Consider the following 23,735-nt stretch of genomic DNA (forward strand, 5'->3'; position numbering starts at 1 on the left):
GGAAAGCGAGTGAATGTTTATACTGATAGCCAGTATGCGTTTGGTGTTGCCCATAGTTTTGGCCGTTTGTGGAGAGAGAGAGGATTTCTTACTTCCCATGGTACGAAAATTCAGCATGGGCAATTGGTGAATGAACTTCTTGAATCACTTACTTTGCCAAAGCAGATTGCAATTGTGAAGTGTAGTGCGCATAAGAAGGTTGTGGATGATGTGGGCAGAGGAAATGTGTTTGCGGATGAGGTTGCGAAAGACATGATGAGTCGAATGTATGTTGCGGGCCCTGCTAATTGGATTATGGCAGGTGGAATGTGTGAAGACACAATAGAAAGTGTGAAGTCGATTCAGGCTGAGGCTACGGAAAAAGAAGTGAGTGTGTGGAGAGAAAATACGGGTATGTTGGATTCGACAGGTTGTTGAGTTGAGTTGTCGGAGCAGCAGCGATGGTTGTTGCCTGATGCGTATGTGCTCCCAGTGGTTACTATGGCTCATGGAATGGCTCACATTAGTTCGAAGGGGATATGCAAGTTGTTGGCTCCAGTATGGCAGAATGCTGGAATTCCTAAATGTGCTGAGAATGTGGTGAAGCACTGTATGCTTTGTTTGATGTATAATCCTGAAAAGGGAACTCCAACTCCAGCTGGTCATTTTGCTCTTCCAACGTATCCGTTTGAAGTGATACAGCTAGATTACATTCACATGGAAAGATGTAACAATTTGAAGTATGTCCTTGTGGTTGTTTGCGCCTTTTCCAGATGGATAGAGGTCTATCCCCCTAAAGGATAATACTGCCTTGTCTACAGCCAAGGTTTTGCTCAAAGAGTACTTCCCTAGGTATGGTTTGCCGAGAATTTATGGAGCGACAATGAAAGTGAATTTGTGGGCCAGATCATGAAGAAAGTGTGTGCGGGTTTGGGTATCAATCTGAAATTCCATGCTGCGAATCACCCCCAGTCCGCTGGACTTGTCGAGTGCTATAATGGCACTCTGAAACTGAAGTTAGCTAAAATACAAGCGAGCTCTGGTCTTACATGGCCAGATGCCTTACCATTGGTCCTTTTGTCAACAAGGACGACAGTACATTCTCGTGTGGGACTTAGCCCATATGAAATTGTTTTTGGTTGTCTGGCCAATGTTTGGAGTGTCCCAAGGCCCAAAAAGTACAGTGACATTGAGTACCCTATGTTGGTGGATTACTTACATGACTTGACTGCTAAATTACGTGTTCTCCACCAACAGGTCTATGACAGTTTGCCGTTATAAAACAGGGGCTAACCCAATTGTAGTCAAAGGACCTGGGTATCAAGTGTTATAGTCAACAGTTGGTCCTAGACAACAATTCAACATACAAATCAATTTTTATAGTAGTCTGCTACGAATAATTTCCTTTAGTCACCTTTGGATTAAATCACTATGATTAATACAGAACAATACATGATAGATATAATAGCCCCAAGATTAATCAATTGGTACAAGATAACCACACCTGAAACCAATAAGTCTCCATAAAGTCCATGAGACTTTCTTATTTAATGTACATTTTGTAAATAGCAATTATAAAATACAATTATATACAAAAGGGGTTCCAATATCAATAAAGTGCACAGAAAAGAGTGAGAGTAAGTGCTCATGTGATTGATCAAGAGGATCAATGAAGAAGAGTGAAAATTATTTATATACAAAAATGAGCCTGCCCTAACTCAAAAGCTCGCAAAAAATGTAACTCTTTTTCGCTGGCACATGGATGATAAGTCCTCCCGTATTCCTTAATTTGCAACGATTGGTAAAGGGAAGGGGGAGAGAGGGGAAAGGGGCCGGAAAATGTAGGTGCAGGCTCCAAGGGAAAATTGTCGACGTTTCGACCCAAGGCGGAAGGGCGGGTAATTGGATTCCTCAAGGACGGGTCTTCATCAGGACGGGGCAGGGAAAGGGGGCGAAGGGTTTCTCAATGTGCACGAAGATAAAATAACCCCAAGGTCAGTGGGCACCTGTAACAACAAATGAAAATGCGGGCTAAATATCTCCAAATCATGTTCTAAACTAAAACTAAATGAAAGAAGAAGGGTGCGCACTCACCCTTGTACATAGGGTGAGTGCGCGCCCTTCTTCTTTCATTTAGTTTTCGTTTAGAACATGATTTGGAGATATTTAGCCCGCATTTTCATTTGTTGTTACAGGTGCCCACTGACCTTGGGGTTATTTTATCTTCGTGCACATTGAGAAACCCTTCGCCCCCTTTCCCTGCCCCGTCCTGATGAAGACCCGTCCTTCTTTTTTTTTTTTGTCCTCATAAATGCCACCAGAAAATGTCAACTCTAGATAGGCTTACTCTGGGCCACTGACACAAACTAGCTGTTCCCGCCCTGGAGTTTGTGGATAGCCGACAGAGATCGCCCAGAGGTAGGTTGTTTCCAAATCCAACTCCCAGTTTCGATGTAGCTTACCCCTTAGGGAGGACAGGACCACTCAACCTCTGGCATAATCATTGGACTCATTTAGGATTATTTTTCGCACCATGCCTTCAATGCGGACCAGACCTTGATAGTATTTTCTCCACCGCACATTGTGTCTAGACAACTCACTGCCATGATGTTTCTTAAGCAGTCAGCAAATTTAGGCGGGTTTACCGATTTCCACTCCCTACATATCTCCCTCCTGGCAATAACCATAACGTAAAAAATGAACTGAGAGGTACTATGTCTGATGTCATAATCCTGTGGAAGACCGAAGAGAACCAATCTGGGACTACAGATTATTGGTGATAACACAACCTCTTCCAAGAACCCACACACCTGTCTCCAGTAGCTAGCGATTTCAGGGCAGTCAACAAACATATGTCCGTCATCTGCTGCTGGAAACCCACATCTGGGACAGAAATAATTTTCTGCTGAGATCTTGGAGAGTTTCGCTGGAGTCCAATAAGCCCTGTATGCCGTGAACAGGTGGTTTCTTCTAAGGTTAGATGGTTTTATAATTTTTTGGGAAAGTGTGAAAGAATCCGTCCAGACCTTTAGCATCTCACCAGGGTCCCAAATTAAAGAATTATCCCAAACTTAATGATTTCAGCTCCCAGATTGTCTTTTGCTCCCACCAGTATGTTATACCAAAGTGCAACCTCCCCCTTCAGTCCCATCCCTCTACTGACATATTCCAAAATACGGCTATCGTCATCCTTGGCCCAACACTGCCTCCCCACCAGGAAGATAGTTGATAAAATGTAAATCTTGTAATAGAGCCTTCTGTAAGGTTTGACAGGGATTCCCAACTTAGTAGTACCGAGTTATTACAGAAGTCCCCCCACTTCATAAGACCAGCTGATCTTAGTGGGAGGGCCAGCCAATCTGATAAGCAATCTGGTGTACCCGGGGAATCCCATATTGGGGCCTGATGATGATAGTAAGGAATGTCCAGAAATCTACGTATTGATTGCCAAATAATTAAGGCTGTCCGTAGGAGCTTCAGACGTACCTTCTTAAAAAACTTCTGATCTCCAAATTTGTAAAGGAAAAAATCGGGGGCATACGGCAGGTCTAATAACATAGCCCTAAATAGTCTACCATGTGATGTAGAATCCAACTTATTTGCCAAGAGTCCGAAGTTTTTGAACTGAAAGGCGTAACAGTAAAGGAGTAAATCAGGGAGAGCCAGCCCTCCCAATTTCAATCCCCTTCTCAATTTCCTCCAGGCAATCCTAGGGGACTTAGTAGCCCAGATGAAAGAGCCGATTCTCCCTTGAAGGTTTGAAAATATCCTTTTTGTTAAAGTTTAAAGGGATTGAATTAAATAGGAAGGTTATCTTGGGCAAGATTATCATCTTTACTAGATTCACTCTTCCATAGATGTTAAGAGTTAGAGTGTTCCATCTAGTCAAAAGCTTCCTAACTTCCTTTACAACTGTTAGCCAACTAGTTTTGGAGACTTCTTCTATGTTGTTAGTAAGATAAATCCCCAGATACCTAATTTTTGATTTAGCTTCTGGTATCTGTGTTGGGTTGTTCCAGCTCATTATGTCGGTTTTATCTTTATTAATTCTATACCCCGACACTGTGCCAAACTCTTCGGCCAGTTCGAATAACCTGGGGATAGCCTCGACCGGGTTAGATGTATAAAGAAGAAGATCGTCGGCATAAAGAGCCGTCTTAAGCTCCAGGTTCCCAATTTTAAATGGTGTAATTACAGGATCTTGTCTCAGGGAACAAACAAAGGGTTCGATATAAATATCGAAGAGAAGAGGAGACAGTGGACATCCCTGCCTCGTTCCCCTTGAGATGTTCAACCAATCAGTCAGACTACCGTTGACCAATACTTTGGCCCGGGGACCCCTGTACAGTGTCTCAATCCCCTTGATAAATATATCTGGGAACCCGAACTGTGCCATAGTCTTCCATAGGAATGACCAATTCACTTGATCGAACGCTTTTGCTGCGTCGATCGCGACGATGGCTAGCGGCAACCCCCTCTCTGTTGCTATGTCTATAGCTCCTATGACTTGGAACATAACCGTTGGCGACCCGGTATAAACCCCCTCTGATCTGGGTGAATTATAGACTTAATTATTTTCGCCAGCCTAGATGTAAGTATGCCGGAGTAAATTTTTAAGTCTGAATTGAGGAGCGAAATGGGCCGGTATGACTCTATTTTTTTCAGATCTTTATTAGGCTTTGCTATTAAAGAAATTGTGGCATCTGACCAAGAGGTTGGTGTATGTTCCCCCTTCAAGAATATTTTATTAAAGAGTCTCAGTAATGGGGCTAGGACTTCTTCAAGATTGTCTTTATATACCTCATTCGGCAATCCGTCCGGACCGGAGGCTTTATTCCTGGACATTTTTTTCAGCTGAGCCGTACCTCCCCCTCCGTAATCTCAGTGACTAAAAAAGCCTTGTCGGATTCACTCAACTGGGGTAACTCTCTCGAAGCCCACCATTTTTCCAGCTCTTCCAGCCTCGGACTATTCTCCTCTTGATACAGTTCCTCCATGAAACTTCTAGCCTCTCTCCTGATCTCTGCATCTTCTGTAAGAAGCCGCCCTGAACCTCGCTGTATCAATGAGCTAATATTATTCCTACTCCTCTCCGTTCTTGCCTTCCAGGCTAACAAAGAGCCACACTTCTCTCCATATTCGAAGTTATGGAGCTTGCTCACTTCCCACCTATCCTTACTCAACTTGTCGGCTCTAGCTTTAAAGTCTGACTGTAGCTTTAAAAGTTCTTTTTCAAGGACCAAAATTCTATTTCTGTCTTCAAGAACTGCTAGCTGCAGTTGTTGCTCCTTTTTTTTAATTAAGTCAAGCTCGTGAATATCCTTGTCTTTCCTAAATTTCCTATTTAATACCATGTATGAGCCACAAATTCCCCTTAAATAGGACTTAAGTGTGTCCCATACTGTTTGTTCTGAAGCTGTTCCATCATTAAATTGAAAAAACTCCAACAAACTCCCCCTAATTTTAGTTTTAATCTCGTCGTTTAGGAGGATAGTTCTATCTAGGGTCCACCTGTACTCTGAAGGGCTAACCTTAAAGATAATTTTTAGTTCGACTACAGAGTGATCTGACAGTCCTACTGGAATATGCGAGATTGAAACTATATCAGACAGAAATGTTTGGTCTAAAAGAAAAAAATCTATTCTGGAAAACTGACAGTACTTTTTACTGTAGAAGGAGTATTCCCTAAGGTTACCATACTTAACTCTCCAAGCATCCTGTAATGTAAAATCCTTCATTATGTTCTTAAGGGCTAGAAGCGATTTATTTGGAGATTTATTTTTAGCTTTAGAGGTGCGATCTAATTGGGGATCTAAAATAAGATTAAAGTCTTCTCCTAGTGTTGCTGGAACTGTGTGTTGTATCATATACTGCTCCAACTTTCGAAGAAAGCCGGAGTTATCTTCGTTAGGGCCGTAATAAACAGCACATAGAAAACGCGAGCTACCAATAGAGAGGACTGCCGCCAGCCACCGCCCAGACTGATCAGTTCCCCAATTGTGCACCCTGATTCCCTTATTTGCGCGTACTATTAAGGCTACCCCTCTGGTAGAGCCCTTTTGCCTGGAACACAGAATTTCCTGAACCCAGCTGAGTTTAGTGAATACTTGACTACATACTTCTGCTTCCAGGTGGGTCTCTTGTAGGAGGTATACATGAGCCTCAGTATTTTTTAAGAATTCACAAACTCTTTGTTGCTTCTTTCGGCTTCCCAAACCATTCAAATTCCAGGAAAGGAATTTACTGTTAGATATAGTACTTAGGGCCATTTATCAAATAGTACCAGTAGTGGCCTGAAACAACAACTAAACCTAATTAACTTAAAACTTATGGCATATGAGGACATTTTAATTGTTTTTTTCCCCTCCCCCCTGTCACCCCACCCTACCCACCCCCCGAGGAACCCTCCCGTCCTGTCTGGCGTTGACACGCCTTAGGGGGCCCCGCACCCTTAGAACACCACCACCCTAAGTGAAAAAAAATGAAGGTTTCTCCCCCCCCCCCACTGACAATTGGACCTTTTATTATTTTTTTATATATATATATATATATTTTCTCTTTTCTCTTTTTTTCCCTTTTCCCCACCATTTTTCCCAGAAAACAAACTTATCATATGTGTGAGTAGCTAAGGGCGTATAGTGCGTACACCTTCTTGAGTTAAACACATTTTTTTTTTCAAACCTTGCAACTAGTTCCAGCAAGGTGAACTATTTCCTCATTTTAGATAGTAGATCATCAACTTCCTCTGGGTAGTTGCAGGCGATCAACTTGTTATTCCACATAATTTTAAGTAAAGCAGGAAACTTCATCTGGACTTGGGCTCCCAGTGAACGAAGTTCTGGCATCCTAGAACCCAACTCCCACTGTCTTTGAGCCATTTTTCCTCCTATGTCGGATCTGATTTGATAGGGATTAGAACGAACGTGGAGAGAAGTACGTGCAAGGCATCTGCTTAGAATTAGTTCCTTGACCCTGTATGTTTGGAAGTAAACCAGGATCTTCCTTGGTGCTTTACGATCAGGAAGAAGCCTTAAAGGGTCTCTGTGCACCCGCTGGATCTCGGCTTCTAGATCGATGTCTGGACGATCCTTTAGTATGTCCTCCCGAAGTAGCCTACAGACAAATCCCTTTATGTCCTCTACTTCTGCCCCTTCTGGTATTTTGAGGATTCTGAGGTTGTTCCGCCGACTCTGCGTTTCCAACCTCTCTAGATCCATCATAAGGGTTTGATTCAGGGCTTTGATAGCGTCTATATCCTTGGAGTTCCCCGTTGAGATTTCTGAGAGCATGGTGACGTTGCTTTCCAGCACACTGGTTCGGGCCGCTATTCCCTCTAGCTTAGTCTCTAAAATATCAAATCTATCATGTAATCCCCTTTGGTTTCTCTCGGAGATCTCGAACTTGCCCAGCAAATCCTCCCTCAATGTTTGATGCAATAGACTCAATCTGTCCCTCTCCGTCTCAGTCTCAGCCTCACCCGGCCTACCACTGCCCCCAGGGTGAGGGACAAAACTGTGTACAGCACTGGTAGAGGGGGGGGAGGACCGAGATAAGGGTTCAATGGGAATTTTATGGAACATAGAGGGGGAGGATTGAGCCACAGAGCTCTGTGAAGCTGAAGCCTGGAGATCAATCGACATAGGTACCGATGCTGCTGGAGTTATTGAAACAGGGGACGCCTGTGGCACAAGTGGAGTCTCTAGTGATGGCGCCCCGAGGATAAGGCCACTCTCCAAATTGGAGTATACAGGAATCTCGGGGTCATTAGGAGCCACCTCCAGTGCTGCATACCTATTCTCCAGAAGTACCGTAGAGAGAGTAGACACTGTATGAGGTTGAGAGGCGGCCCCTTCTTCTTCTGACCTTATGCTCCCTTTCTCTACAAACTCATTCTCCACAGTTTCGGTATTGCCTTCTTTAACACCCTGCTTTGGTCCAGGATTATCTATCAAACCCCCCTTGGAATTTACAGCTCGCTCCATTATATTAAAATACCTTTTAAGCGAGGGAGTAGTTTTCTGCGCTTGGGGTTGCTTAACTACCTTGGCTATCCTGCCCTTCCTTAGTCCCCCTTTCTTCTGTTTGTAGGGAGACAAAGGTGCTGGTCCCCCTTTTTCAGCAGTCTCAGCAAGGTCCCAAACCCCCTGCCTCCTCAGGTCCTGCTTAGATCGAAGTTGGTATCTGTTCCTTATCTCCCCCCTTTTTCCTTTAACTGCAGACTCCTCTGCTTGACAGGAATCGGCAATGGGGCTCTCCAGGTTTGGTGACGACCTCCCTTCTGCACTGCTCCCCCTGAAGACGCAGGCTTGGTTTGTTTTGCCTAAATTTGTAGTTGAGCATACACCTGATATGACAGCCTCCATACAGTCCTCCCCTCTAGAGACCACCTTACCGCTAGTGCAAGCTGCTACAATCCCCCAGCAAACCGGACCACTTATCCGGAAAACGAGCGCCCCCCTGGAGCGCAGCCAGAGACTCCTGCGGGTGACTTGAGTCTCTCGTTGGTTGCACTTATCCGCAGTAATCCCAACACCGACCGGAGCAAACTTCCGTGACTCGCTGTTTCCGACGCAGCTCAGCTCTCCCGTCTCATGTCTCCTGGCGTAACACCGCTCAGGCATCCCACAGGGTCCTAGTGCCCCGGAGCGCTCGCCCGACCTCCAGAACAAACAAACAAAAGAACGGGGAAAATACTTAGAAATGCCCAAGACCGTTAGCGAGAAACAAGTCTACCCGTCCTCACCGCATTAGATTTGGAAGTTCCGCTCTTCAATGGGGGAAAATAACCATCATACGCTATTGTGGTGCTTCAGGCTACGGGGCCCCGCAGCAGCCGTTAGCCTGCCGCCGCCATGTTCCTCTTAGCAGCCCCGAGACTCCCCATGAAGACCCGTCCTTGAGGAATCCAATTACCCGCCTTTCCGCTTTGGGTCGAAACGTCGACAATTTTCCCTTGGAGCCTGCACCTACAATTTCCGGCCCCTTTCCCCTCTCTCCCCCTTGCCTTTGCCAATTGTTGCAAATTAAGGAATACGGGAGGACTTATCATCCATGTGCCAGCGAAAAAGAGTTACATTTTTTGCAAGCTTTTGAGTTAGGGCAGGCTCATTTCTGTATATAAATCATTTTCTCTCTTCTTCATTGATCCTCTTGATCAATCACATGAGCACTTACTCTCACTCTTTTCTGTGCACTTTATTGATATTGGAACCACTTTTGTATATAATTGTATTTTATAATTGCTATTTACAAAATGTATATTAAATAAGAAAGTCTCATGGACTTTATGGAGACTTATTGGTTTCAGGTGTGGTTATCTTGTACCAATTGATAAATCTTGGGGCTATTATATCTATCATGTATTGTTCTGTATTAATCATAGTGATTTAATCCAAAGGTGACTAAAGGAAATTATTCGTAGCAGACTATTATAAAAATTGATTTGTATGTTGAATTGTTGTCTATGACAGTTTGCCGACAGCGACTGCGGATCCAGGCCACACGATTCAACCTGGTGACTACATTCTTAGCAAAAACGTCCAGCGAACTAAGAACTTGGAGCCAAGGTGGACTGGACGGCATTTAGTCTTGTTAGCAACTCGGACTGCTGTTAGAGTAGCTGGTAAAAAGAATTGGGTACATGGTGCCCATTGTAAGAAGGTTCCATTGCCCTTACCGTATGATAAGTGGGTGAGGGAAGGTATAGCTGATTTCGAATGTGAGAGAATTCCTAGATTCGTACCTTTTAGTGATGCACATTTGGAATGGACTCAGTCAGTACAAGCGGACGATGAACTTCTGCAAGCTGCTGTGCCACGTCATCTAAGATTGGACACGACGGATCCAGAAACACTTTTTCAAGAACAAACTGTGCCTGGCAAAGAGCGTTACAACCTAAGACCGAGAAAGGACAAATAAATGGACAAATAAACTTGAATTTCTTTTTGTTGTGAGTTACACCTTTTCAGACAAAGAGACTATTTTTCTTTTTCTTTTTCGAGTCACCATCCGTACTCAGCTGCAGGGTCGTGGTACAGCCTTAAGGGGTGAGCCGCGAATTGACGAAAGGTCTGTGGTTCCTGGTCTTTAGTACGATCTTGACGCACACTTAAGTGAAGAAGGTGGTAGCCACGAGCAGCACGTTAGAGGATGGAGTCTTTTGAATCTGATAAAGGTGTTAAGAGAATTGATTCTAACCTGAAAATGTGTACATTGGTCCGTAGCAAATGTTTTTTGATATTGTGTTTTTTGATGCTTTTGAATATTATGTTGGCTTGTGTGGGTTGGATTGTCTATGTTACACGACAGACGCTTGCATCTACGTCCCAACCTACTCTTTCTCTCTCTACTGTTTCTCCGCATGAATTTCACACGTTGCCTGAACATGAACAGACACGAAGATCAGAATTTGTTAACAATTCATTCATAGAACTGTTGCATCAGCATCAGCTGGTAGTAAATACTACGAATTGCTGGGTATGTGGTCTTATGCCGCATACGACAGATAAGGTAATGCCATATTTGGTTTTGCCTTTTTCGCCTAATGGGTCACTCCAAGCAATGTTTATTTATGCGAATGAAGCATCTCCTGTACGTTCCGTAAAAGATAATGCGAGTAATAATGCCTTGATACAGGTAATAGTAGATATGATCAGAGATATTGATGCGTATAATGCTATCCCTAAGGATGAGGTACGAGCATATATTGGTTGGAACAAGACTGAATATAGCATTAGCCTGACAGAGAAGGAGAGACGGAAAAGGTCTCCCCCTATTTGGATTGTACCCCACCAAGGTCATTTTTGTCTGCAAGGTAAAGGTCAGAATCCGAGAGCTCAGCTTGGTAAGAGTGTGTGTGTTCACACCTATGTTTATACATCCCAGAAATCTCCACCGTTCGTGCCAGCCAAAGGCACTTATTTTATTTGTCACGACAGAGCATATACATGGTTGCCATCTGACTTTTCAGGTACATGTTATGTGGCATTTTTGCTTCCCCCTACATACACCGCTGCTTTCAATTACCATAAGACAAGATATGGTAGAGGTGTCATCGATGCGAAAGATACTATTGTGCAAGAAGCTGGAGACTCCTTAAAGGGTTTTGTGTCCTTTTGGGGTCCTATGTCCAATAGTAGGAATATTCGACAGCTTACGAGAGTGGTTGAGGCCACTATAAATGAAACTGCTGGCGCTCTTAGCAATATTACAGCTGAACTTCAGGCGGATCGTCTTATGACGTTACAAAACCGTATAGTTTTAGATATTATACTTGCAGATAGAGGTGGGGTGTGTAAATTGATTGGGTCTAGTTGCTGTGTTTTCATACCAGATAACGCCCCGACAGTGTACCAAGCCATCTTCAAGTTACATAAGTTCGCTGAGTCTATACATGTAGACGAAGGGAACTGGTCATTGATGGGATGGTTTTGGGGACTGCTGTCCAAATGTGGATGGAAGATTCTGATGTTTCTTGGTATGGCTTTAGCTATCCTTTTCTCGTGTTGTCTGTGCATCCAGTGTGGTCCTGCCATTTGTAGTCTTTGTGCTACGATGTGTGTGAGAAGACCCGTCCCGAGAGAAGCGAAGGATAATAAGATGATGCTACAGCAACACTTTGATGACCTGATGAGAATAGACATAGACCTGGATTCAGATTGACATGAGTTTAGGTTATTGCCTACGTAATGGCAAAAGGAGGGGCTGAGGTTCTGTGATTCTCGGACCGGACTCCATTTTGTCTGAAGTTGTTTGTGACGCCATTTTGTGTTGTCCTCACCTAGGCCTGTGGAGGTAACCGAACGAACAAAGTTGCATGGGCTTCGCTGTTCATGTACACATTAACTAGGTCTTTTCTGACTTGTGAGTGAACTGCAGGACGCTGGCCCCGTCACCTGAAACTGACCCTTTGCAAGGCCAATTTCTCTAGCTGATCGTTGTCTGAGATTGCCAATCAATGTTCAGGAGATCGTTAACTTTAAGTTCCTTGCACATATCTTATCCTATCCAGCATCTGAATTGTTTCTTTTGTTACGACTTTTCATTACATGGGTAGTGCTTTCAATTATGGGTTTGTCCGTCTTGTGGAAATTGAATTTGGGACATTCCTAATAATTAACTTGTGGGTTGGTACAATGTAAGTTGAGCTTTTTGCAATGTGATAATGTGTGGGAAAATGTATTTCATTCGTCAGTATTTGTCGCAGTGGGTGTGCATTCATAATGAATGAAATATGTATAAAGAGTGATGTCTTGCTCTACAAAAATTGAGCAGTCTCCTGAGTTGTACACCGTGTTGTATTGCTGGGATTACTGTTACTAGCTGCAGCTAATAAATTTGATCTCTGAGGCCACCCAGAAGTATTCCGTGTCTCTGTATACCGAGACAGGTGAACTCGAAGACTTTGGGCGCGCCCCTGGCGCCGCTGGGTTCTAAAACCCGGTTCTTCAACCCTTGGGTGAACGCGTGTTGTACAAATTCTTGATAAGATAAGATAAGATAAGATAAGATAAGATGTCACCAGGATAATATACAGGAAGCTGCAGTGAAATGCGCAAAACAAAAGGTGAGTGAAAATATGCCCTATTGAAGTACTGGAGGCCACAGCTCCAAAATTGGAGCTGCAGTGTTACTACTGTGTATTAATGAGCATTAACGGGCCGCCGCATGGTGCTGTAGCGTGCCCGACTAGACATAAGTGTTGCGGGATGTAACCGCGATGCTGAAACAGCAGGCAGCCGTGCAGCACCGCAATGCGCCAGAGAAGAAGGAGGCACCATGGGGGGCATCACAGGTTGCACCGCAGCCCGTGATGATGAAGCAGGCAGCACCACAGGCTGAGCCATGGCCGTGCTGTAACACTAGCCCCACTCAAAACCAAACCCCCCCTAGGACTAGCCTTCAAGCCAGCTGGTGTACAAAAGAACTGTAATTCTTCAAATGCCAGTGTAAAAACTATAACGCCGCTGGAGATACACCCACAATTAAATCAACAGGCGCACCTACAAATCCACCCTCTGGTGCTACTACCAGAAACTCAGATCTATCAATCACTCATCTCCGATCGAACATATTGAGAACAGTTCCAACACCACCAAAGAACTTTTCACCATGGTAAAGGACTTCACCTCTCCTGCCGCCAGCTTCGCGACCGTCACACCATCAAAGAAACTCAGCACCGACCACTCTCTTTACTTCAATGACAAAATCGGCACCATTTACAAAAAATTGCCCCCCAACCGGACCCATTTGCACTCATTGCTCTATACCCGTATGAGAGTAACACCCTATCAATCACGACGACCTACTGGCCCACTATCACAGTGACGGAGATCACCACCAAGTGTTCCAGCCACTCCGGAGCTCCATCGGATCCCTGCCGACACTTCATCTTCACCAAAGACTCAACCCCATAGGCACCACACTCACCACAATACTCCCTCAAACAATCACTTTCCCAGACTCCTGGAAACATACCATCATTCTACCCCTCCCGAAGATATCCTCAGCAGACAAGAAGGGGGTAGCACACTAAAGACCGATCTTCTGCTCTCCTTCCCAGTGAAATTATTGGGAAAAGTTGTAAACAAATGGCAGGCTGACACCTCAATGACAACCACCGCCATGACCCCTCTCAAACTGCCTTCAGGCCCAATTACAGCACCGAGATCACCCTCATTGCTGCCACCAATGATATCCAACTGATCATGGACAGAAGAGAAACAATGATACTAATCCTGCTCGATCTTTTTGCCATGTTTGACACAGTCTCCCACTCCATCTTCATCCAAGGCCTCTGCGAAACCTGCATATGAGGACCCACACTCTGATGCACCAGCTCCTTCACCCTGGAATGCGTCCGATCTGTCAGGTTGGTGCCATACACCTCAGCTACCGCCAACCTGCAGAGTAACACAAGTATTCTCACTCTTCCATGTCTACATGGCACCACTCACCAACATCATCCATGCACACGGCATCAGCACCCTCTAATACACCAATGGCACCCAGTTCATTCTCTCTCTCTCTCCACCCCTAACACCACTCCGTATTGGAAGTTACCAACTGGATGAAGACCAGCTGTCTGAAGCTCAACTCAGAAAAAACAGATGTGGTAGTCTTCGGAAAGATCACTTTGCTATTGACCCATGCCAGGTGGCCTGCCAAGCTAGACACACAACACATGCCTATGTTTATAATATGTAATTGTATTGTTAGGGAAATTACCAAGGGTAGAGATTTATTAGAGGCTTTGAGGCTACAGCAGGTAGAAAAATGGGCAAACTAGGTGGGCTTGGTGATCCCAGACTGGGACTAATATATTGCAAGCTATGTACTTGAATTCATATCATCATGATAGTACCACAAAGACTGATCCAATCAATCAATCAATCAATCAATCATTCAATCAATCAATCAGGGTTGGTTGTGATCTACTTATTCAAACAGCCAAGTCTTGAGTCCCCTCCTGATCTCCCAGAGCGACGAGGTGGTCCTGATGTGCAGGTAAAGGTGGTTACAAGCTTTGGCCTCCAGGTGTGAGAAGAAGCATCCTCCTCTGTTGCTTCGGCGGATCCGTGGGGCAACTGCGAGGAAGATGTAGTTGGCTCCTAGGTGTCTGGTCGGTTGGTGGACGGTCATGCATTTGTTGATGTATCTTCTTGAGGTGCAGTGTGATGTGGGTCCTTCTGGGGCAGTTGAGGGTGAGTATTGCCTGTAAGTTTTGTATTGTCTGAAGTCTCTTCAGGAGGTGTGCGGTGATAACTACGTAGTGTATGTTCCAGTAATCCAGCCTGCTGGTGATGAGGGCTCACGTGAATTTCCTTCTGGTGTTGACTAGGAGCCATCTGAAGATGTTGCGGAGCATGCATCTGGTGTGGAAGCAGGCTGAGGAGACTGCGTTTACCTGTTTCTTCATAAAATTATGCCGAGGTTGCCGGCATGGTCTTTCGGATGGGTGATGGGCCAAGCTCAGCAGGCCACCATGCAAATTCCATGGCGAGGTGTTATTCCCAGAGATGAGGACTTCCGCCTTGTCCGTATTGAGCTTGAGACAGTTGTCCTTCATCCAATTGGCAATGTTCATCGTACATCTGTGGAAGTTTGCTCTGATGGTGACGAGATCTTCTGACAGTGAGAGGATGAGCTGGGTGTCGTCGGTGTAGGAGATTATGTTGAGTCTGCGCAATTGGACGGTGTTGGCTAGGGGGTCATGTACGTGTTGAAGAGGGTGGGGCTGAGGGGCGATCCCTGGGGGACCCCACAGATTAACTTTTTGGGTTCTGAGATGAAGAGTGGGAGAAGCATTCTCTGAGTTCTTCCAGTGAAGTATGAAGTGATCCATTTGAGGGCGTCACCCTGTATTCCGATGTGATGGAGTCTGTTAATAAACATGTGATGGGAAAGAGTGTTGAAGGCAGCTGATAGGTCCAGGAGGATGAGGGCTGCCATTTCACTGTGGTCCTGGAGGGCCCTGAGGTCATTGGTGGCTGCGATCAGGGTTGTCTTGGTGCTGTGGTTCACTAAGAATCTGGATTGAGAGGGGTCCAGGAGGTTGTGTTGTTCCAGGTGTTCGTAAGTTGCTGGTTTATTGCCTTCTCAGGCTCCCTTGCTGGAAAAGAGATCAGGGAAATGGGCCAGTAGTTCTTTGGTTCTGCTGGATCGGTGGTTGGTTTCTTCAGGAGGGGCCTCACTAGCCACACAGCGCGTTTCCATTCCTCAGGAAAGGAGGCTGAGGTGATGGAGTTGTTCAGGACTTTCTGGAGCTTTTTGTCAATCGTCTTGCTCCCGAGGCTGAAGATGTGGTGGGAACAGGGGGTCAGTGGTTGCTCCAAAGTGCATGGAGTTCATGATGGCAATTGTGGTTTGAGTTGTGACAGGGTCTCAATGGGTGAGCAGGTGTTTGGGGTTTGTGCTAAAGGGAGTGAGTAGGCTGATGCTGTCAGCACTGGGGGAGGTTGGGGTTTGATGTTTTTGTAGATGACTGAGATGTTGTTGTGGAAAAAGTCTGCCAGGGTGTCACACAGATTTTGGGAGGGGGTGATGGCATTCTCGGCCACTGCAGGGTTGGAGAACTCCTTCATGATGGCGAAGAGCTCCTTGCTGCAGTTTGTGCTGGCTTCTATGCGGTCTGAAAGGGCATTCTTGTTTGTTTCTTTCAGGAGGTGGAGGTACTGGTTGAGTGCTGTTTTGAAGGTGGTATTGTCTCCGGTATCTTTTGTGGTGCACCACTTCCTTTCTTGTTGCTGGCAGTTGTACTTGGTGGATTTCAGCTCCATAGTGAACCAGCTGGCTCTTCTGGGAGGTCCTTTGGATTTGGCTTGCTTGGTGGGCAATTGTGTTGGTGCATTCTGTGATCCACTGGGAGAAGTTCTTTCCCACCTGTTCGGGGCTGGATGTTGTGTTTGGGAGGTAGGAGTTGAGAGCATTGTTACACTGGTCTTCTGATATATTTTTCCAGGGACCGCGCGTGGAACCGAGATGCATGGTACCTGTGTTGGAAGGTCCTGAGATGATGAAGTTGGCGCGGTGGGTGTTGGTCCAGGTGAGCTATGAGACGTGGTTGTACTTGACTTTGTTGATGGGTGTGAAAACGGGGTTGAGCTTGTGTCCTGCAATGTAGGGAGGTTTGGTGATAAGTTGCTTGAGGCCGATGTTGCTCATGTTTTGCCATGAGGCCGGTGGTGTTGGTGTTCCTGGGGTCATCGAGATGCTGGTTGAGATCCCCTAGAAAGATGTAGTGCTCCGCGCCGACGGTGATCTTTGCGATGAGGCCAGGGATGGTGTTGCAGAAGTTGAGGCGTGGTCCTGGTGGTCTGTAGGTGAGGGTGCCTCTAATGGTTCTTTTTCCATCTGTGTGAAGTTGGAAATTGAGATGCTCCATGATTGGTGTCGAGTCATCTGATTAGGTTGTGCAGTGGATGGGGTCTTTGTAGATGATGGCAATTTCACCTCCATGTTTGTTGGTTCGGTCCCAGTGTGTTATCTTGCAGACTTTGGGGGTGGCGATGTCGATGTCCGGCGCTGATGCAGGGTTCAGCCAGGTCTCTGTGAAGAAGATGACATCTGGGGTGAGGGATGAGATTGTATCCCAGATGTCCATGATGTGTTTGCAGAGCAATCGTGCATTGAGTAGAATGTACTGGAGTCATGCCATGGCTGTCTTAGTTGCATGGTGGACAAAGTTGTGTTTGCGATGTCTCCAGCAATGTTGGTTGCTTCGGTGTTGCAGGTGAAGCCGCAGTGCTGGCAGGAGAATGGTCCTCTGGTGGTGCGTTGACATCTGTGGCAGCAGTTGTAGTTATCGATGCGCCTGGGATCTAGGGCTCAGAGATTGTGTGGCTTTGTAGCTGCACGGAGTGGAAAAAACAAAGTTCCTGGCACTCTGCACGATCCAGGCATAGGTGGGTGCAGATGGGCTTGTCTTTGTGGCGCCATGAGCGCAGATCAGCACAGCTGCACTCCAGCCTCCATTAAGTAGGTCCTGGGAGGAAGGAGGAACACTGAGGTGAAGGGTGGCGCTGGCGCGAAGTCGAGGAGAAGAGCGGCGGGAGATCTGCAAGTCACACCAAGGGGACAAACAAAGAGGCGGCATAAAGATTTTTTGGCAAGCAGAAATACAACGCCAGACCTTACAAACAGGTAATTGGTAAAAAAAGAAATATAAGGGTAAAACAAGAGTACCCAGAGAGGCATAGCTCAAAGAGAAAAACAGGCAAAGTAGCAGAGATACAATGAGGAACTTACTGAAGAGAAATATAAAGCCAGAGTGACAGTAAATATAGAGGCACTTATTTGAGAGGCAAACGAGCAAAAAGAGGCACTTACTAAAATAAACGAGCGACAAAATCACAGTGATACAGAATGCACTTACACAGAGTAACAATTAAGGCAGACTAGCAGCGAGGCCCAAAACAGCTGCAGAAGGATGCTAGCGGCCAAACAACAAGAGCAGAGGGGGCTGAGGAGGGAGTGGGGTCAGGAGAGTGCATGGCTGTACAAACTGTTGTTTATGTGGCAGCAGGGGAAGCTGGTGCAGGACTGATTTGACAACTAAAGCTACATTCCATGATCTGTAGAGTTCAGGGATAGTTGGTATATACTTAATGGAGAACATAATTAACTTCACTAAGTTCCACAACTCAGAATTAAGCCTAACATTTGGAACCTGTGTTTACCACACTGATTACTGCATTTATATACTAGCATTTTATCCTTTACGATTTCCAGAAGCTGTATCTGGTGGAATTTGTTAGAAGAACGGAGAAAATCGCATAATGTAGTAACTGTCCCACACTTCAACAGTTCTGATCTCTGTGCAAACATCCATTTGCGCATGGATCGGAATTTAAAACACAACTTTGAATCAGGGTCTAAGTAAGGTCTGTACGTTTATAGATGACAGGGATGTGTTATATCAACAGAGATGTTCCTAATGTTGTATTGCCTTTATTATGGCTTGCAGTGCTGTAGGTTTCAAGTATGTTGCAATATGCTGTAGTTGAGTACATACAGTGCTTCTTACCCCTAACGATGAACCAAAGCACATTTGAAGAAAGGTAGCATGCTAATAAGTGGAGTGCCATATATGGAGCAGTGCATGTTAGTCATGCAGCCTAGTTTGAGGAGTGTGCTTATTTGCGCTTACTCGTGGGTGTAGGAGAGATGTGAGGATAGATAGTGTTGCACCAGTGAATGCCTGCCATCTATGGGGTGAGTGATCTGTGTATATGCAGTTTGAATATCATAGAAATTAAGAAAGTGCACATAGATCAAGGGAGCTACTTCAGGATTTAAGGCAGTAATGAAGTCCATAATTGCATCCAGTCAACCCCAAAACAGGATCTGTGAAAGTGAAAAGTCATATGAACATCACAAAACAATAGGGGCTACAGCATCCATAATACTCTTTGCTTAAGGCAATAATTTCCTAGGTTCAGGGAAGTGGGCAGGCCGTGGAAGGCAGTGGCATTAATTAGAATCATTGAGAATATGACAGAATATATAATATTTTCATTCAGTTTTTGTTTAAATAATACCTGATGTTACGAATGGGTTCAGAGCACTAAGAAAATTAAATCAAGCAACCTTTCTGCCATAGCTACCCTTTGTGCCTCGCAAGGGTTAGGAAAATGCCCTCCAGATGAGAATATAATATAACTGCCTCTTTCATATTCTCGTAGAATCTTGCATTTTCTTTCTTTGAAGTTAAAGCATTGTGGCGTCTACCTGCTGTGCATTTGTATATTTGTAGATGTGGTGAGATCGGTTAAGGGGCCCTTCATCCTTGTTGATCTATTCTGTCGCTAAGCATTTTAAGTGGTCTCAATGGTCCAATTACAAGTTGCACAGCACTCGCGGGGTGAAAACTCTGCACCAGTAATTACCAGTACCATGTGGTAACAGCACCCCACTACTGTATTTTTATTTATTTTCAAGGTTTTATATAGCGCGAACAAGATCCTTACAGATATAAGAGCGCTTTACATATAATGAGAAGACAAAACAATGTAATACAGGGGAAAGAGAAACAGTTAAATAGTATTTACACAGTTTTAAGTTCAAGTGAATTTAGCCAGGAGGATCGATTTGACTTCCTTTTTGAAGGATGCAGTGGATGAGATAAGTCTTATTTCTGGAGGAGGGGGCATTCCAAATCCTGGGGGCCAACCCTGTCTTGTGGAATTTTTGTGGTTTCAGGAGGAGAGTTTGTGTGCTTCTTGTTGTTCTTGAACATCCTGAGATTGTCAATTTCTGTGCGATGTAACTAGGCGAATTGTGGCGTAAGGCCTTATGAGTAATGCACGCAATTTTCAGGTGTATTCTGGCTTCATAGGGTAACCAGTTCAGAGATTTTAAGGCGTTTTTTTGATCCAGTGATGAGTCTTGCTGCAGCATTGATAGAAGCTCTTAGTGGTGCGGTTGTAGATAGGGGGAGGCCGCATAGTGCGGTGCTTCCATAATCGATCCGAGGAATAACTAGCGCTTGGACCGCAGTTCGGAAGTTGTTGGCTGGGAGGAAGGGTTTCAGCTTCCTCAAGGTGTTGATTTGGAAATTAGCTCCCTTTGTTGCATTGCTGATATGTCGTTGCATATTGAGATTGGAGTCCAGGGTTATACCTAAAGATTTTGCTGAGTCTACAATGATGGGTTGGATGTTGAATGCATTGAGGTGTTTAAGCCAATCCTGAGCTATGTGGCTTTTGGCGGGGGGAGCTATTAGTAAAAACTCATTTTTTAGATCATTAAGTTTGAGATGGTTCTCTGCCAACCATGTCTGTGTTTCCTTAAGAGTTGAGCTGAGAAGTTTGATGTCTTCAGGGGATTGAAGTTTGAGGTAGAGTTGGGTGTCGTCAGCATACATGTGGAATTGCACATTAGAGGCATGAAGCAGTACGGTGAGTGGCTCCATGACTAGATTGAAAAGTGTAGGGGATAAGGCTGATCCTTGCGGGACACCTAGTGTTACTGGGGCAGGTCTGGAAAAAGTGTTGTTGATTTTGAATTTCTGAGTCCGATTGTGGAGGAAGGAGGTGAACCATTTGAGTACTGTTCCCGAAAGACCCATTCTGGGGGGATCCAGATTTACCAGGCAGTGTTCCCCAAGGCATTCCTTTTACCTCTGACCAGATGGTAAAAGCGTGCAGTGGTATAAGTGTGTAGGGGGCAGTTGTAAGGCTGGGTGGCAGAAGGGGGTGAGGAGGGTGAAGAAAGGAGTGGAGAATGTTGGCTAGCTCTGCCTTATCGGAGGTTCGGACAGGGGTTATGGAAGGGCTCCTGGCTACAATGAGGCCTTTTCCCACAGTTATTTTACTTGCTGGATTTACAGGTTGGTAAAATCTGGCTTGTTGTTCCTGCACTCAGTAAATCTGGGTGCGGGAACAGCTGGAATCCCACTCTACACAGTTCCCAATTAGGGCCCATGTCTTTTATGGGCACCTTTGCAAGAGGACTGATTAAGCAGAGAGAGTGCGACACCCTAAGGCACGAGAATCAATGGAAAAACCCTCCTCTACCTTAAAATGGCTTTTGGGTGACCTCAGTGGTTGAAGTGGGCGGCATCTATTGGGAATGACATTCCCAATCTTGCATTATTTTAAAATAGACGTTCCCATTGCTCCTAACTGAGGGGGGCTCCTGTTCTATGAAAACAAAGAAGAGGCAGACGGTGAAAGAAGAAACAAGCCTTCTCGTCAGGGTGCCTGTAATCTGAAAGAAATGTAAATGTGTGCAATTGGTTTGTCAGCAAATCTAAAGGCTGCTTGGGAGCAAATACGTGGATATAATTGATGGAGTCATTTGATGCTTCATAGTGAAATGGATTTATTGTACTTGACATGTAATGCAAGGGTGCGATCAGATGAGCTCTGGAGTGGTTCCTTGTAACGGTAATGAATGAAAAAGCGTTTGTACTTGGTGGGTACATTCTGATTGTGTTTTTACTAAAAATATGTATTTTAATGCCCTTGTTAACATGCTTGTTTTGTCTTAACACTAAGGCCCATACTCACTAACAGTTTCTGCCAGCTTTGCGTTACTATTGTAACGTAAACCCTGCACAAAGCATGGAGGTGGGAGTAGTGTCATGTGACACATCACACTACTCTGGTCAAGTGGGCTTTTGATGGGTGGTACATAGGCATTCCAATGCGACCATCCATAGGTTTGATGCAAGTCTATATCTACTAACATTTGTAGACGGGGATTTGAGCCAGACCTTTACACCTCCTCCAGGAAAACTTAACAGAGGAGAAATGTTTTAATTTCTTCACACTTTTCAAACTTTGCATTAGTTCTGCACTGTACAGCACACAAAGTGGGGTAAGTATTAAAGCATAGTTTCTGTACTGAGAGTCTACCTTTGACAAAATGTTGTGCTTGACAGAATACATTTACACTTTCACTATGGTGCAAGGCTATGTATGTCAGCACCTGGCAGCTACAGAGGGCCAACACTGAGTTAGAGAAAACAGTACCATATCTTAGCAGGTGTGGGCAGCCACGGCCGGTGGTAGGTGTAACTGCAGGGCGGTGACGTGGGGAGGGGGAGGGGCAGGGTGGGGGGTTGTAATGTATGGATTACGGACATTAACAGGTAAGTAAACATATAAATAAATAAAACGAATTTCGTTGCGCGCACTGCATCACCAAATGCGATGCAGTGCACACAACAAAATTCGTTTTATTTATTTATATGTTTACTTACCTGTTAAAGTCCGTAATCCATACATTACAACCCTCCACCCCACCCCTCCCCCTCCCTACGTCACCGCCCTGCAGTTACACCTACCACCGGCCGTGGCTGGGTGTGGGGCTGTTTTTCACCCTCCCTTTGACACAAGGCGGCATAGCAACTCTGTAGGCAGAAAGCTGACGGTTTAGGGCATCATAAGTTTAATAAAACTCAAGATGCAGGGAAAAGGTAAAGTGGCAAGAGTTGATGTTGTTTTTGAGTGGTATTAAGGGACAGGGGTACATGAGGGTGTAGGTTACACTGATGTATAGTGAGGTATTTATTTATTATGTACGGCTGCGTTGCAAGAGTTAATATGTTGTAATGCGCTCTTGCTTCATTAAAGCTACCTTTTTCATACGCATTAGAGCAGTCAGAGTAGTCTGTGGCTGCACTGTCTCGCCCAATGGATGCTGTGCTCTTGTCAACAATGAAGTTTAGAGAGATACACCAAGAGGCCAGCCCTGGGAGGGCATCTATTAGATTAGTAGTTAGTTTGAAATAAGATGTGCAAGTTCTCGTGTCCCATGACTTCTGTATACTTAGGGCCTGATTCCAATGTCTTTCGGAAGGCCTCTGAATCGTATATGGCTTTTCCAAATCCGATTTGTAGCCCTTTTTTCCGACCGAATCTTACACAGGTCCGAACGACCAAGTACAATGCGAAGATCGCGTACATGTCGACCGAATCGTTCCCCAACCCGATCCTGTCCATATGACTCGTTCCTAGACAAATTGTGCAGCACAATGGAGCCGGATTCCAAGCGAGCAAGTACAATGCACGATTTGGACAGCCGCGGTCTCAGCGAGACGAAGCAGCTGTCGGAATCGGACTTCGGGGCCCAGAGCAGGCCCCACTTCACCCAGAGCCCTCCGAATCAGACACAGGGTGTGTGCATGGGTCCCCAGATCCAAGCATGCACAGTGTGGTGGGCAAAATGGGGGGGCTGCCACAGTGTGTACGCTTTTCTGCACCCACCCTTTGTTTGCTATGGGAGCCTGTGTACGCATCCGTACACAAGCTCCCATAGAGTGCTATGGGAGTCTGGCCGAATCGAGTCTGTAACCATGAAGTTGCATCATACTCGCTCGATCGGACTCGCACAGCGCTTCTCGCTAGGAATGCCCTCCGGAATCAGGCCCTTAGTACGTTAAACTTGTTAACATAAGATGCATATTCATGTTCGACAGAAGTCTCCTGACCCCATGCATGTTCCATAAAACAAATGAGAGTTCAGAAATTACATTGTAGACAGTTACAGATCTTAACAGCTTCCGGGTTATGGGCATCTGCCACCAAGCCCTGTCAGTTGATTTCTCAAGTGTACTAAATGCTTAGCTATTACATCCAATAATGTGTATTGTTAGTTGAGGACATTTAGATTTTCTGTGGATTTTAACCAGGGTAATCAGAGGTCAAGCCGGTACAGCTGCCTTTGGGAGAAGCATTGCACCAGTAGATAAACTAATAAATCCCATTCAATAGAACTACATTACAAAGGAAACCGTGGAATCCTCGAGGAGA

This window comes from Lissotriton helveticus, chromosome 5_1 (assembly GCF_964261635.1).
Source record: "Lissotriton helveticus chromosome 5_1, aLisHel1.1, whole genome shotgun sequence".
Taxonomy (NCBI): Eukaryota; Metazoa; Chordata; class Amphibia; order Caudata; family Salamandridae; genus Lissotriton; species Lissotriton helveticus.